This window comes from Tursiops truncatus, chromosome 12 (assembly GCF_011762595.2).
Source record: "Tursiops truncatus isolate mTurTru1 chromosome 12, mTurTru1.mat.Y, whole genome shotgun sequence".
Taxonomy (NCBI): Eukaryota; Metazoa; Chordata; class Mammalia; order Artiodactyla; family Delphinidae; genus Tursiops; species Tursiops truncatus.
The window spans coordinates 46,234,855-46,248,780 of NC_047045.1; the positions used below are offsets into that span (position 1 = coordinate 46,234,855).

The 13,926-nt window shown below is 33.7% G+C and overlaps 1 protein-coding gene across 2 annotated transcripts in view; it reads right to left on the reverse strand.

The window, feature by feature from the left end:
• Positions 1–10,787: 10,787 nt before the first annotated feature.
• Positions 10,788–13,926, reverse strand: part of ZUP1 (zinc finger containing ubiquitin peptidase 1) — a 44,585-nt gene continuing 41,446 nt past the window's right edge. The window contains exon 12 of one of the 2 annotated variants that reach the window (XR_012324793.1): positions 10,788–13,359. The gene's annotated coding sequence lies outside the window, so the exon portion shown is untranslated. The remainder of the gene's footprint in view (positions 13,360–13,926) is intronic. The other variant, XR_012324792.1, reaches the window with a different exon arrangement.

Below are 13,926 nucleotides of genomic sequence, written 5' to 3' on the forward strand. Positions count from 1 at the left end.
CAAACAACAAAAAAAGATAGCAGTTGTTGAATTCAAATTCAGGAAGAGAAACTGAATGGCGTAGGTTAGGTCACTAGGCTTCCCTGAGCAGTCAACCTGTGGTCCAAGCAAAATAGCCATGGAGTACAAACACAGCATATAGAAAGCTGTGACGTCCTAGAGAGGATGAGATGGACAGGGGAAAAAATCTATTATACTTATTATTGCTGAATTATCCTCAAAGGGTATGTGTAAGTCCTAAACTCCCTTACCTCAAATGTGACATTATTTGAAATAAGGTCATTGTAGATGTAATTAGGTTTTTTTTTTTTCAAATACTGGAGGAGGAAGGGTATCTAATCCAATAATACTGATGTGCTCATGAGAAAAGGAAAGACACTAGGTTAAAGACAGTCATGTGATGACAGAGGTTAAGTTTGGCATGATGCTTCTATAAGCCAAAGGATACAAAAAAATGGCCGGCAAACACCAGAACCTAGAAGAGGCAAGGAAGGATTCTCTCCTACAGTTTTTAAAGAGAGTATGTCCCTACTGACATTTTGATTTTGGACTTCTAGATCCAGATTGTGAGGCAATAAATTCCTCTTGCTTTAAGCCATCTGTACGTCAGTATTTTGTTACAGCAGCCCTGGGAAACTAATACAATACCTCAACTCAATTAAATAATTGCTAGTCTAAACCACAGCCATCAGGGCAGGTTCTGGAGCAAAACCAAAGGGGTCAGTAAGGTAGCATACTGCTCAGTAGCTTTGATGCATGAGATAAATATCCAAACATATGTCAGCAAAACTGTAATAGTAATTGGATATTTAAGTCCATTCTCAACACTCCTATTCAGCATAGTACTGGAAAAGCCTAGCTAGGACAATAAAGCAAGAAAAGGCAAAGAAAGGTATATAGATGGGAAAATCATGTCATTTTCAAATGACGTGATAGTCTATGTAGAAAATTCAAAGGGATTAACAAATCTAGATGATTTTGAAATTAGAGATGATAATGTCTTTACTATAACATGTCTAAAATCTGGTAAGTTTGAAGAGTGGGACACCTGTTTCAGTCTTCACTCTGGTTTGGTAATACACATGAACAGACGTGCCTGTTCTAGACATTGACAGTAGCCTACCCACATTTATAGAACTTTTGAGGATCAGAAAAGAGTTAAATATATCTTGAATTTCTATGATATAAGGCCATTTGAAATGCATATGCTGTCATTTCTGCTGGCACATATGAAGAAGCCAAATACTGAGCCAACAGCTGATATTTCATAAATGTTTAGTAGGAGATGGAACAAAATATGTTTGAAAACCCAGCAAGATTTTTATCATCAGATTATCTCAGTCGGAACTAATTCCTAATATGTCTTTCAATTACTCTAATTGCTTTATATTTATCTATAATAATGCAATAATTTTAAATTAAAATTAATTATCCTCAAATCTTACATTGCAAAAAAAAAAAAACACCCTTATTTTTAAATTGTGCTTTTTAGAACATGGGTTGATTAGTGCCGTTGAAGTAATTTGTACTGAGTGGTTAATGTTGCTCAAAGGTACACTGGAGTTTAAGTCAATATAAAAAAAAAAAAAGATTATTCCTGATTTTCATGAATATGCTGCAGTCCCTATTTTTGCCACCTAGTTTGAAAATTATGACCTTGTTTACTTTCCCCAAAGTAGTAATACATTGCTTTATCCCTGGAGTCTTTTACTCTGTAAAATTCTTAGCACATCTAATATTGTTTTTTTTCTGCCTAGAAGTTGGTGACATCTCGGTTTGCTTAGTTTTAGGTCAAGCATTGCAACCATAAAATCTTAAATCTTTTCTTTACCCTTAAAACTGCCCAGGTGTTTGAGACATCGCATACCAGTTCTCAGTCCGGCCTGCTGAGTTCTTACTCATCTTGGAGGGGAGATTAGTGAGTCTCCCCTGGATTCACTATAAACTGTATCAAATCTATCATGGATGTAAATCAGTTGAGTAGTGACATTTGTAAGATTGTTGACATCACACCTCTTTCAGAACGTTGATGGCATATTAACGAAAAAATCATAAACCGATTATAAGCAAAACAAATACAGCAATGTTAAAAAATACACCATGACCAAGGTGGGTTTATTTCAAGCATAAAGACTGTTTTAAACATTTATTAGTGTGGTTCACTCTTATTACTAGAATATAAGAGAAAGCTTGAATTATCATCTCATTACTGCAGAACAAGCATCCAATAAAATTCAGCAGCAATTCATAATAGAAACTACTAATAAACTAGGAAGATGAGGGAACTACTTTAACCTGATAACAGAGCCTACCAAAACTACCACAAATATCAAATGCAATAGACATTTATAGTGAGGAACAGGACAAGGATGCCAGCTACCACTACTTTTACTCAACATTCTATAGGAAGACCTATGCTATACAATAAGGGAAACTGTTAACTGACCAGTTTTGAATTTGTTTATTAAGTTTCCTTTTTAAATATATTTTTCATATACAGGACTATCATCTTCTGGGTGAGAAAACTGAGGATCAGAGGTTATGTGAATTTTTTTCAAGCTCCCACCGTTAGTAGAAGAATCTATTATTCTAATTTTCACCTCTGTTTCATCAGAACCACCTCATACATTTTCATACTGAGAAATGTGTTAAATTTTGTGGTGGACTAAAATATTCAGGATTAAATATTAAATCTTCAAATGTCCCCCCTTCTGCTCAAGCTCCCTCGGGCAGCCTCAAAGTGTGTTGATTCATTATGAATTGAGCACCAATGTCAGAAAGAGAGAAATCCCAACCTCCCAATGTAAAAAATTACGTGTACACAGAGACACTTCCTATCTCAAGTAAAATCCCACAAAACTAGTTGATAATAGCAAAAAAAAAAAAAAAAAAAAGACAAGACATTAAATACATACCTTTGAGAATGTGCCTAACCCTTTCCTTCTGTGACAGTTTTAAAGACCTTAGCATTAATCTTTACCTTTTAAAGCAAACACATTTGGTAACAGGTCTTAACTTCTTAAGGGCCTTTAGATAAATAGGCATGAATTCATCACATGCTATAAGGACGAAATTTTAATGTTAGAAGACACATCCAAATTAATATTAAGAAGTTTAAAAAATATATATTCAAAAGTTATAGTAAAATGTAAATGTAAAAAATATAGTATAGTAAAAAGTAAATGTTCTGGATCCATATTTTCAAAATGGGGTTCCACAAGAATTGATATATTAAAGAAACAACCAAATAAAATGCTTAAAATGAAAAAAGATACCACCAAAGTTGGAGTATACTTCATATTCATTTAATGATTATATCACATTAAATATGTTTACACTGCTATGGTCAAAGCCAATTACCTATTTTTTAACATCTTGGGCATGTGGTAGCAGCTCACATTCCAATAATTTTCAGGTTTCTTATTATTTATATTAAGTATCTGGTTGAGGCTGTCAATAATATGGCTTCATTTTACTTGTCCATTGAGCACCTTCATTTATGCAAAAACGTTTCCTTACCTGAAAGCTCCATGTGATGCCACCTCCAGGCCTTTCTACCTAACGATCTTGGTGATGGATGCCAGGTAACCCTGAGAGCCTTTTTGAACTACCGTGGAGTACAGGGAAGTGACTGAGGCACTTACCTTAGGTGAAGATTGAAAGAGGCACCAAAAACTCACCAATCCAGATAAATACTATTTTAATGCAATACTTAAAAATATAAAAATTAATGTAAAATTGATGGTAAACAAATATCCAAATTTTAAATAAGTACTGACGTTCTTTCTTGCCTCAGTGTGGTTCTGCACAGCACTATTACTTAATATTTTGACTTGATAATCCTTTACAATATTCTTGAATCTTCTGCAGCACAAAGACATTCCATTTCATACGCCCATAATGTCTACAACAAAAAAGACCGATAATAACAATCATCAGCAAAGATATAAGGAAATGGGAATCCACACATATGGTGGGGATGTAAATGGACAGTCTCTTTAGAAAACAGTTTGGCATTTCTACTTCTAGATGTCTACCCAAAAGGAGTGAAAATATATGTCCTCTCAAAGACTTGCCCATGAATGTTCATAGCAACGTTATTCATTGTAGTGAAAAGTGGAAACAATTCAAATGTCTATCAACTAGTGGATAGACAAAATGTGGTGTATCCATACCTTGGTATACGCTTCAGGAATAAAAATGAACAAAATATTGATACATGCTACAGCATGAATGAAGTTCAATGTCCAGAAAAAGACAAATCAATAGGTGCAGAAGTAGTTGAGTATGTGCCTGGTCTGGGGCATGAGAAGGGGGATTAACTATCACAGGACATGTGGACTTTGGGAAGTTGATGGAATTGTACTAAAATTGAATTGTGGTGATGGTTGCACAACTCTGTAAATGACTAAGTATCATTGAATCATACACACACAAGGGATGAATTTTATGGTATATTAATATTCCCCCAAGAAACAGGAAGCTTCCTTCACTGTTGAAAGGAATGTAAATTGGTGCAGCCACTATGGAAAACAGTATGGAGGTTCCTTAAAAAACTAAAAATAGAATTACCGTATGATCCAGCAATCCACTCCTGGGCATATATCCAGAGAACACTCTAATTTGAAAAGATACATGTACCTCAACATTCATAGCAGCACTTACAATAGCCAGGACATGGAAGCAACCTAAGTGTCTATCAACAGATGAATGCATAAAGAAGATGTGGCATTTATACAGAAACGGAATACTGCTCAGCCATAAAAAAGAATGAAATAATGCCATTTACAGTAAAGATTATCATACTAACTGAAGTAAGCCAGAAAGAGAAAAACAACTATCATATGATATCACTTATATATGGTATCTAAAATATGATACAAATAAACTTATTTACAAAACAGAAACAGACTCACAGACTTAGAAAACATATTTATGGTTACCAAAGGGGAAAGAGAATAGGGGAGGAATAAATTAGGGGTTTGGGGTTAGATACAAACTACTATATGTAAAAGAGATACAAACTACTATATATAAAAGAGATAAACAACAGGGTCTTACTGTATAACACAGGGAACAATATTCAATAATTTATAATCACCTATAATTGATAATAATATGAAAAAGAATATATATATCACTTTGCTGTACACCAGAAACTAACACAACATTGTAAATTAACTATACTTCAATTAAGAAAAATTTTTAAAATTAAATAAATATTCTCCCAATAAAGCTGTTAAAAGATCCCAGAGAAAGTTCATGTGATATACAATTCAGAATACAACAACCATTTTATACTAATGTGGTCCCTGTATAAATTCTAAATTTAGAGGTAAATTACTTTCCCCCTTGCCTTCCACACCAAAGTAAGTGTAGTATAAGGAAGTAAGAGCTTTCTGTAATTTAGCCTAAGGTTGTCACTTACTCTAAAATTTTAACATGATAGCTCTCAGTTCAATCACATATTGTTTGTCTCATTAATAAATTCTCCTTTTATTATTTCTTCCACTCCTAGGCCTCAAATGGACGGAAAAAACAAGACTTGGATACAATGATGGCAAATAAATAACAGTCTCACCAAAAAGCATGTTTTAATTAGCTATATTCTCAAGTATAATAGCCATTTCATCTTGAACTAGTCACAAAATAGTAATAGAAAGATCAGAAACTTTATTTTTTCATGTTTATCACAGCCTTATTTATAATTTTGTATTGAAGTAGAGTTGATTTACAATGTTGTGTTAATTTCTTCTGTAAAACAAGTGATTTGGTTATACATGTATATAGACATTTTAAAAATATTCTTTTCCATTATTGTTTATCATAGGATAATGAGTATAGGTCTTTGTGCTATACAGTAGGACCTTGTTGTTTATCCATCCTATATATAATAGCCTACATCTGCTCACCTCAACCTCCCACTCCATCCCTCCCTCAGCCCCCTCCCCCTTGGCAGCTACAAGTCTGTCTATGCCTGTGAGTCTGAGAAACTTTCCTTTTAAAGCACAAAGTATAATTGGAGCTGCCTTATTTACTAAACTGATATCAAGATTTTAAATTTTATTGGGATAATCCCCATGAATAAACCTGTTTTTATTTTTGCAATCTAAGGATTACATGGATGCTAAATTACTGAAAAGATCATTACAAGAATTTTGGCCTTTAAAATTCATCAGAAAGCTTAATTTCAAAAATTCATCAGAAAGCTTAATTGCCACTGACCATATAACAAAACAGTCATGGATTTAAATACAAATAAGACAGACCACAATGGGAAGATGTATTGCTTGGGCCAACAAATACTGACTATGTAGCTGTAAAGCACTCTCAAATGATTAATTTACTTAAAGAAGTAAATATTAACATAAACTAGTATCACTTTAATTTTTTAATGATATGAAGAGAAAGTTGTTGAGAGAGAGGATATAGTACTGTAAAAAAATAACAAAGGAGAGTATTATTTATTAACTCTTGGTAAAAGTCGAGGAAAAATCATGTGGCAGTCATGGCTAATTGGCCAGTTACCACCATATCCTCAGATGATCTGCTTTTGAATAAGCAGATAAGTGAATCTTTTGTTTATTATTGCTAATTTATAAGCATTATTCTGGTCGCCGTTAAATTATCTGGATCCTTATTTAAAACAACATAATTTCCCATCAGATTCTCTCCAGAACACAAGCAATGCTTGAGGAACTCCTTACAGTGGGTCATGGAGTTTCTACTTTTCCTAAAATGCAGGCAGAAAGCCTGGCAGGCACATGTCAGAGATCTCTGGCAATATTTAGCAGGAATCTTCAGGATTTTACTGCTGAAACTCATATTTGTGAATAAGCCAGTCTTTCTGTTGTCTCCTATGCTAGCTCTCTCTTTTTAAAAAAAAAAAAAAAAAACTTGGCTTAAATTATCAAGTAAAATAAATTATCCAAGTTCATGACCATATGTGTACATAATAATGAATCTACAAAGTGAACACCAATGCAACCATCGTTCAAGTGAAAAAAAAAATAGCATTCAGGGTATGCAATTTTGATTTAGTTCATCTAGGCAGTCACTTCGATTTTTATGTTTTAAAACTGTATACATTTTTACTGTTCAGATAATAAGATTTACTTTATATAGTAATATTCAACCCAATATTTTTGGCTAGAATGTAAATCTCACCAAGTTCTTCATTTCTATTCATGCATTGGGATCTCTTGTAAATCTGCTATATTATTTTTTATAGTTTCCAGTTCTGTCAAATTTTAATTTTTGTCTTTGATACCTTGAATATCATAGCATAGTAATTGAATTATTTCAGATAATTGCAGTATATGTAATATCTTCATTCATTTCTATTGTCTTAATTTTTGCTGTTTTTGGCTACATTTTCTTATATCTTCAAATACTTGCAGTTCTTGATTGTATGTTAGTTACTGTATACAAACATTATTTGAAGAAATAATTTGATAACGAGAGTCCTGTTATTTTACTCAGCCCATCACACTCAACCTTTTCCACTGACTACAAGGGAAATACAATTTACTTAAAATATAAATACTAAGGTACTCATCAGGTGTAGAAGACGATTCATCTTGTCTCCAACCTGCATCTCCAGGTAAATTTCTTGTGAGTCTATCAAGTACCAAGGACAGTGAAGTTTAATTTTTGCTGAATATGGAAAATATTTCAAGTTTCTGTAGTTTGGGACTTACTTTCACATTTTCAAAGGAATTTTCCAGCTTTTTCAGGGACATTTCTTATCTTTCCACTTGAATTGGAAGAAATGTTCTTTTTTCCTTGAAAATTGCTCTCTTTTCCAAGATAACTTAAATCTCTCTTTCCTATGAACTTCCATTGTTCATGGTGTTTCTCTTTCCAGTTTCCCCCCTCAATAGTTTTATTAAAACTTGTATCAGAATACAACATAAAATTTACTGTTTTAATCATTTTTAGCATACAGTTCCACGCCATTAACTACACATTGTTGTGCAACCATTACCACCACCCATCTCCAGGTTTTTTTTTTTTCATCTTGCAAAACTGAAACTCGTACTCCAAATCAGTAACTCCCCATTCTCCCATCCTCCTATCCCCTGGCAACCACCATTTTATTTTATGTCACTATAAATTTTACTATACTAAGGTCTCATGTGAGTATTTAAACGTTTTGACTGGCTTAATTCAGTTAGCATAACACCATCCCGATTCATCCATGTTGTGAAATTGCCTACATTTTGAATGGTGAAAAATATTCCATTGTATTTATATACCACATTTTATTTATCTGTTTGTCCATGGATGGATACATGGATTGCTTCCACTTTTTGACAATTGTGAATAATGCTGTTATGAACATAAGAGTGCAACTATCTGTTTGAGTCCCTGTTTTCTGTTCTTTTGAGTACCTACCCTCACACAGAATTATTGTATTACATGGTAACTGTATTTTTAATGTTTTGAGGAACCACCATACTATTCAAACTACTCTCCATAGTGACTGCATCATTTTGTATTCCCACTAAACAGTGCACGATGGTTCCAATTTCTCTACATTCTCACCAACACTTGTTATTTTTTTAATTTTAATTTTTTTGTGACTAGCCATCCTAATGGGTGTGAAGTGGTAGCTCATTGTGGTTTTTGACATGTATTTACTTGATGATTAGTGATGTTGAGTATCTTTTCATGTGCTTTTTGATTTACTGCATATTTTCTTTGGTAAAATATCTATGTTTAAATATATTCCTTTTTTGAGTTAATTTTTTCGATATGGTATAAGTAGGAGCTCAACTTTATACACGTTTCCATGTAGATATCCAGTTTACTCAACAGCATTTATTGAAAAGGCTGTCTTTTCCCCATCATATGGTCTTGATTCCTTTGTCAAAATTCATTTTGCTTGATATTGTGAAAGTTTCTTTCTGGACTCTGTATTCTGTTCCATTGATCTATTTGTCTGTCTTAATGTCAGTACCACAATATTTTGATAACTGATTTTGTGGTAAGTTTTGAAATCAAGAGATCTAATGCCTCCAACTTTGTTCTTTTTCAAGAATGTTTCGGCTATTCAGAGTCTGTTGAGATTTTTATGTGAATTTTATAGTAAATTATTCTATGTGCAAAAAATATTAGTGGACTACTGCATAAGATTGCATTGAATCTGTGGATCACTTTGGGTAGTATTCACATCCTGACATTATTATATCTTCCAATTTATGTACAAGGGATATTGTCTAGTTATTTGTGTTCTTTAGTTTTGTTTAGCATTATTTTGTAGTTTTCAGTATACAAGGTTTTAACCTCCTTGACTAAGTTTATTCCTAAATATTTTATTCTTTTTAATGCAATGTTAAATTGAACTGTTTTGTGAATTTTTTTCTTTGGATTGTTCCTTGCTCGTGTATAGAAATGCAACTGATTTTTTTCTGCTGGTTTTGCATCGTGCAACTTTGTGAATTTGTTTACTGCTTCTAATAATATTTGTGTGGAATCTTTAGGTTTTACTATGTATAAAGTCATGTTGTCTGTGACCAGAGACAATTTTACTTATTCCTTTCCAACTGATGCCTTTTATTTCTTTTTCTAGCTTAATTTTTCTGGCTAGGATTTCCAGTACTATGTTAGATAGAAATGGCATGAATAGGCATCTTTAATTTGTTCATGATCTTAGTGGAAAATCTTTCAGTCTTCAAACATTGATTATGATGTTAGCAGTAGCTATTTCATATATGACTTTTTATGTTTAGTTTCTCCCTATTCTTTATTTTTTGAGTTTTTTTTTTGTTTGTTTGTTTGTTTTTGCGGTACGCGGGCCTCTCACTGTTGTGGCCTCTCCCGTTGCGGAGCACAGGCTCCGGACGCGCAGGCTCAGCGGCCATGGCTCACGGTCCCAGCCGCTCCGCGGCATGTGGGATCTTCCCGGACCAGGGCACGAACCCGTGTCCTCTGCATCGGCAGGCGGACTCTCAACCACTGCGCCACCAGGGAAGCCCCAATTTTTTGAGTTTTTTTAATCATGAAAAGGTGTTGGGTATTATAAAATGATTTTTCTCTATTGAGATGATCATGAGGTTTTCTTCCCTTTGTTCTGTAAATGTGGTATGACATTAATTAATTGATATATGTTGACCCATCTTTGTATCCCAGAAGTAAATTCTACTTGATCATGGTGCATAATCCTTTTAATATGTTGCTGGTTTGTTTTAAGGGTTGTATTAAGAATTAATATTACATGATAGATGTAGTTTGCCAAGTATGGTACCTGGCATTTAGTAAAACATATTTAAGTTTTCAAATCTCTTCATATATTTTAAGGGTTTTTTTCCCTAAAGAAATGTTATAATTTAATGGTAGTGGCTGTTGGAAGTCTAACTGATAATGAAGTGGACTATAATCCTATTTTCAGCCTTACTACGTCCTAAATTTGTTTCTTAGCTGATAACTGTAAAAGGAAAGTGAAGTATCAAAGCCTATGGAGAACTAACAGATATTTAGCTGGCTTGAGAACAGCCTGAAGTAAGTTGGAGAAGAGATTAAAGTGGGTTGGAGGAACTTTTTGACCTCATAGTGCTATTTCTTACCCAGTTGTTATTGATGTGCTTGTCCCACTAGGTACCATCGGAGACTGGAAACATCACTTGACCGTGGAGCAAAATGAAACATTTGACAGAGTATTCCAAAGGAAAATGAAATATTTTCCCTTGAATTTTATCTGCGACATAAATGAGGAGTAGAATCAATGCAAAAGAATCATAAAAAATCTACTAAATTTGTGGGCATATTTAAATATATATTTTAATACATACTTCTCATGCTAATGTTGATTATAAAACTTTATTATGAAACAAAATTAGTGAACAGTGCTTACATTCGTTGCCGTGAGTTTTGTAAACACTTTGAAATTTCAAACATTAAAATGATTTGGGAGATTCTCTGCCTTAGTAGCCTGTAAGATAAAGGGAAAAACAGAAAGCATGCAGCATGAATTGTAAATCCCTTGAGAGAGTTTTCTGTAGTGTGTACTTTTCCTTTATCTACAAATAAATGTGGGATTAAAAAGTAAAAATCCTTTATCCTTCTAAGTGAACTTTATTCTTTGGTTTTAACCAAACGTGAATGTCAAAATAGAGAACTCACATGAAACACATGCATCTATTTAATAATTTACCAGATCACAAAGTTTACATGAAAGAGCAGAGGTTCAAAGGTGAAATAATCATCTAATGGTTCTATCATTTAACTATTGGTTGAAAAAATACTTTTATCCATAACATCTGAGTCACTAAACTAATTCCATATGTATTTACTGGTTAAATAATTTAAGATAAAATCATTTTGAATAACTAGAAAAATATAAGTGAATCTGATCATAATTCCCAAATGGGAAAAAACTTGTGAAGCGTAAATCAATGGAAGAAACTTAAAGGAAAAAATTGGTAAACTTACAATCATCAACATTTCAAGGCACCACTATCCACAGCAATCAACAAAGGAAAGAACTCAATGTTTATGTACAGTGTACATTACTAAGGATGCATGAATTACAACCACACTGAAAACATACACGAATCTCAGAAACGTACTATTGAGTGGAAAAAAGGCTAGACACTTACTGCATGAAACATTACGTAAGATAAAAAAAATAGGTTAAAATAATCTATGGGTTTAGAAAAAGAGAAGTTACCTATAGGAGTGGTATAGTAACTGGTAAGGCAAATGACGGAATTCCTGTGGTCTTGGTAATACTGTTTCTTCATCTTAGTGCTGGTTCCATAGGTGTGGTCACTTTGTGAATATTTATCAGGCTGTGTGCACGTGATGAATGATTTTCAATGTATTTTGTCATATATTAATAAAACTGATGAAATAATTCAGAAACATAAATAATAAGCATAATTACAATGATGTCATTATAAAGAAACAGCCTTTCAGAGTATGTATGGCCATACTTCAATATTTTACTTTTTATTACCAGTACATGCTCATTATGAAGAAACAAGAGAAGTAGATTTGAATGTCGTGCTTTTAAGGCACAGTGGAGAATGGATTACTTTTATTGAAGAATAGGTAAAACATCGTGTTTATTACACAATGACACTACAGCTAACCTAAAAGAATACGATATGCATGAATATAACCACACTAAGCAGTAATCGCAATACTCGCAACTCAGAGGAAAGAAATGGACGGAAAAAATATAAAATTTTAAACAGAATATTTCATCTCAACAAAGTCGCTTCACAAAAGTAAAAGATGAGGCTGCAATCAAAATAAATATGCAGTGATTCATTTTTTAACCAAGCAAAGTAAGCTATTTATTGATGTTGAGTTGATTAGAGTTTGAGTAAAGCATCTAAAGAAACATGTCTATAGAAAATAAACATACCTAAGACTGTAAACTGTCTCACAACATCTGTGAGTCTACCCTTGTCTTTAGTAGACATATATTACAAAGAATTATTATAAATTATAATCTAGTTTGAATAAAATATAATAGAAAAGCTGTGGAAACTTTTTTCTTTCTTGTTATATAAACACATAATATTTGGGCCGCAAAACTAAAACAATTACTGGCCCATTACCGAAAAGTTTGCCTATGCCTCGTATTAGGCTCATGTCTTCTTTTTTATTTAAACAGTACAATCTGTACTACCTTTATTTATTTTAATATTTAAAATGTCCCAGAATTTGTCAGTTGCAATAAGTCCAAGTTGGCTCTGGTGTGCTTTTGACATGCTTCCAGTATTCTTTCAGTTCTTTCTAATACAGGAAGATGTTCTATGCTCATTTGTACTTTCCTTGCCGCTCCACTGCAATCAGTCATTGATTGTGACTGATTTAGGTATGCTTTAGGTATGCTCATTGCTTTGACTTCTCATTGCTTCCAGGTCCCTCAGCAGACAGACCTAGGTAATATAACATGGTACAATTTCATGTGATGATATGATGTGCTCCCAATTACTTCAATTCTTTGAGATCCAAAATGACAAAATGAAAAAAATGAATTGATTACTTGGAGTGAAGAAGAGGAACAAATTACAACATCACAATTATACAGGTCTTTCTAAAATGTTTCTCCATTTCACCTTTAGTTAAAATTTTGGGCAGACCATTATTGGAATAGGGCATCCCCTCCAACAGCTTAGGAAACTAAAACTTCACTGATCATTAAAAAGTTCCAAGGGGGGCTTCCCTGGTGGTGCAGTGGTTGAGAGTCCATCTGCGATGCAGGGGACACGGGTTCGTGCCCTGGTCCGGGAAGATCCCACATGCCGCGGAGCGGCTGGGCCCGTGAGCCATGGCCGCGGAGCCTGCGCGTCCGAAGCCTGTGCTCCGCAACGGGACAGGCCACAACAGTGAGAGGCCCGCATACTGCAAAAAAAAAAAAAGATGTAACATCACTAGAAATCCCATGGACATTAAAAGGATAATAGAAGATACTATGAACAAGTCTATGCTCGTAAAGTTGATAACCTAGATAAAATGAAGCAATTCCTTGAAAAATACAGTCTGCCAAAACACACACACACATATATAGGCATATATATGAGGAAATTGAAGCAATAATTAATAATCTTTGAAAACAGGCCCAGATGGGTTCACAGGTGAATTTGATCAATTCTCTACAATCTCTTCCAGAAAATAGAAGCAGGGGAAATACTTCCTAATTCATTCTATGAAGCCAGAATTACTCTAATAACAAAACCAGACAAAGACATTGCAGAAAAGAAAACTACGGACTAAGGTGTCTCATGAATATAGATGCAAAAAACTGTTCCTTATCATGCCTTTTTTCTGGTCCTACCACCCTGCTCTGGCTTGTCAGTCCAAGAAAAAATCCTCCATCAAATCTTGTCAGCTTCGGTGGAGAAAATAGAACTATGATGGGGAAAAAATGCTATCTCCCCTTCAACCCTTGTATCAATTACAAAAAATCTC